The 3794-nt window shown below is 34.7% G+C and overlaps 1 non-coding gene across 1 annotated transcript; it reads left to right on the top strand.

The window, feature by feature from the left end:
- The first annotated feature begins 807 nt into the window (after positions 1–807).
- LOC130018203 (U1 spliceosomal RNA) lies at positions 808–972 on the top strand. Its single transcript, XR_008791506.1, has one exon. It is a non-coding gene; the product is annotated as a U1 spliceosomal RNA (small nuclear RNA).
- The last annotated feature ends 2822 nt before the right edge of the window (positions 973–3794 follow it).

The following is a 3794-nucleotide window of genomic DNA, read 5'->3' as shown; positions in this document are numbered from 1 at the left end:
AGTGAGTAGGGCCTTTGCCTTGCAAGCAGCCAACACGGCCTACCCGTGTTCGATTCCTCTGCCACTCTCAGAGAGCCCCACAAGCTACCGAGAGTATCTCGCCCACATGGCAAAGCCTGGTGATGCATTCAATATGCCAAACACAGTAACAAGTGTCACAATGGAAACGTTACTGGGCCCACCCAAGCAAATTGATGAACAACAGGTGGACAGTGACACTAAGTCTATGATGGTTGGAGGAATGGTTCAGGATGGGAGATGTGTGCTGAAAGTAGATAAAGAACCAAACGTGATAACCTCCCAGTATCTTTATTGCACACCATGATGCCCCAAAATGGAGAATGAGTATGGGGGAAATTGTCTGCCATGAAGGCAGGGAGAGGGTTGAAAAGTGTGTGTGTGTGGTGGGGGGTGGAATATACTGGAGATATTGGTGGTGGAGAATGTACACTGGTGGAGGGATGGGTATTTGATCATTGTATGACTGAAACTCAAACATCAAAGCTTTGTGAATGTATCTCACACTGATTCAGTAGAGAGAGAGAGAGAGAGAGAGAGAGAGAGAGAGAGAGAGAGAGAGAGAGATGGAGAGATGGGAGAGAAGTTTGGGATTTAAATAAAGCTATCAGCAAGCTACCAGATATTGAGACTTAAAAATCAAGCTTGTCTTCTCGGTCAAAGTATAAATGTGAAGACAACTTCATATAAAGTATAAACCTCCCCTAAGGAGACCAAAGATGAGTTAGGCTGTGGGTATCTATCTATCTATCTATCTATCTATCTATCTATCTATCTATCTATGAAATTATACTTACCTGACAGGGGAGAGACCATGACTACAAAGGTCAATTTCCCAGGGCGAGGCTTATCCACTGCAAGCAGGATGTACTGACCCCTGTGATTTTCCCCCAAAGTGGGAAATTCGACTGCAAAATTTGTGGTAATGTGGGGCTGTATTCAAGCTCTCCCCTGAAAAAATAAATAAATTAAAAATTAATAAAAATTAAAATCAAGTTCTGAATATCCTCAGCCAGATGAGTTACAGAGAGTGAATATTCCTAAGTATTATCCTATGGGCTAGTAAGGAATTACAATAGTATCCTGTCACGGAAGACAAATGTTGATATGGTAAAGAGAAAAAAAAATGGTCAACTTTGTTAAGGGCCATGGATAAATCTTACAAGATGAAAAAGGGCTTAATGCCTTTTAGAATTGGCATGCTGCAAGTTAGAGTTGACCTTGAAAAGAGCTTTTGTAGTAAAGGCTGGAGAGCATGCTATTAAATTATCTATGTTACTAGTGCAAATTAAAAAAAGAACTGAAGTGATCTGAAGGAAAAAAGTTGTGAATGATTGTTAATGGATTGCTTATGATGGGTACTAACTTTTATAATTTGAGAAATTTCAATGACATCTTCGATTAGGAAAATCTGGTCCTATATAATTAACTTGAGAAATTCTACTAGGCAAAAAGGTTAATGCTGACAGAAATGAAAGTTAAATCATAACTATTCGCGTGAAATAAATAGTCCTGCTTCATCGTATAAAATTATTGCCTCAAAAATTATATGTGAGGTGAGTCTGCTGGTTAGAGAGAACATCACATGGTTGATTACATGATATGTAAAATTACCTAGAGCTTTAAATAATATTTGAATATTCTGTTTTTCTTTTCCATTTAATTCATTTGAAAGAATGCTCCCATTAAATGTTTTTTTCTTTTCAAACATATATTGCCAGCTCTTTAGATGCAGATTTCTAATGGTTAAGCTATATTAGAAATAAAATACATTTTTGAATAGTTGCCACTTTTAATAATTACATATGTCTTTTAAACATTACTTCCCATGAAGTCAAAGTTCACAAGGTTGTAACACAGTTAACTGACTAGGGTTTTGTTGTCATTGTTTTCATTTTTTGTTGCTGTTGTTGTTAAAGCATGATATAATTTGATAACGCAATTTACTTCAATTTGTAATTTGAAAAGTTACCTTCAAAGAACAAACAAAACTTGAACTTCAAAGCTGGAGAGTTAGTTTGTATGAGCGGTATATTTTATATGGTACCCTCAGCCCTGCCAGGAGTGAGTTCTGAATACAGAGTGAGAAGGAGCTCCTAAACACTGTGCAGTATGGTCCCCAAACCAAAAATCTCAAATTTTCAATAAAATATTCAGTTAATCGGTTTCTTTAATCTTCTTTATTAAGATATATAATGTTGTACTTTAACAAATAAAAACAAAGTGGATGTTTATAATAATTCAAGGTTACTTTGAAAACAATCATTGCTATTGATCTTCATAAGGGTAATCAATACTTTTGATGTAACAAGATATTTGGTTTTACTTGTTTATAGGAACTAATCTTAGATACCAGGGGAAGAAGATATTGAAGTGGTAGTCCATTCAGAAATAACATGGAATAAATGACAGTGTCTGCAGTCTTACATAGGATGATGTAAAATAATTTTTAAATATCAATTAATTATTTTAAGTACATGCTCTCTTTGCTTCTATCTAGTTTAGAAAGAACCAAACTAAAAAAAAACGGTCTTAATATTACCTGATTGATTTATAGTTTTGCTTTAATATATTGAGAAAGACACCCAATGCTTGTTCTCATCTGGTCTTTAAACAGAATGACTTGATATACTTCAAAACAATTGTGAGCTGTTTTCCATTTTAAAAAGAAGGCATTTTTTCTTACATCCATTTTTTTTTCCTGAAAGATCCTCCACTTTAGAATCTTCAAATTGGTTTGCTATCTGTAACAACTGTATGAGATAAGGTTTGAGAATAGAAATGTGTGAAGATAAAAGTAGAATACCAAAATACAACCCATTGAAAGGTGGAATCCAACTGTTCATAATTGCTTGTGAATGTGCAAAATGAAAGAACTATAAAATAGCTCTAATATTTCTGATTCATTTTCATGATCCATTGGCCAGCTGCTATGAGGAGAATCACTAATGAAGCATGTGGTTCCATGCTGTTTGGTCCCTCAGCGTGAGTGAGGCTTCACCTTATGGCCACATACTTTACCCCTTCTGAACAAAACAGGTCCATGTGTTTTGAACGCGTTGAAATAAGATATGTACGTATTATTCAGCTTCGTTTGAAAATCACTGACAGCTATCATACCACTTGTGAGAGTGACAGCATTCAGAAGGGCATTGTTCTGTGAAATAGAATACAGAATCACACAGTGTGAAAGGAAAATGTAAAATCAAAAGTTTTCCAGAAGCCATTATTTTCTAAGGTCTTTGTTAAGGAGTTAATACTGTAATAGCTCACCTGAAATTTTTGCTCCTTCTTCTGAAAAAAATAAAAAAAAGAATGGGTTTTGCAAACAACCTGATTTTACTCTTTATTTCATTCTTTATCTTCCTCTCATTTATCTTTTGTGTTGAATATTCTAGCAATGTCAAAAAAAAATCTGGTCTTTGAAATTACTGCTTCTACTTGAGTATTGACAGCAGAATGATGAGCTTTTCTTATTTATGCTTACAGATTTGAACAATAAAATTTGTAAATGTAGTTTAAGTCTTGGGATGTTGTGAGTAAACCGCGTTTTTCCCCCAAACTATCTACTAGAGACAGTAGTTTTGAAGAATGTATATATGGACATTTCCCCCTGCATCTTATCCTAGTCTCAAACTTGAGATTAATTATGAATGCAAATAATTTGTAGAATTTCATTTGTGAGTGCTTGCTGTCATTAAAAATGAACTTGTTACTTATGATTATTTACTAAAGTATGCCCTAACTCACCATATTTAAACTGCTAGAAGATTAGT

The sequence above is a fragment of the Sorex fumeus genome, unplaced genomic scaffold (genome assembly GCF_029834395.1).
Source record: "Sorex fumeus unplaced genomic scaffold, SorFum_2.1 ptg000240l, whole genome shotgun sequence".
In the NCBI taxonomy this organism is placed as follows: domain Eukaryota; kingdom Metazoa; phylum Chordata; class Mammalia; order Eulipotyphla; family Soricidae; genus Sorex; species Sorex fumeus.
This window is presented reverse-complemented; position numbering and strand designations above follow the sequence as displayed.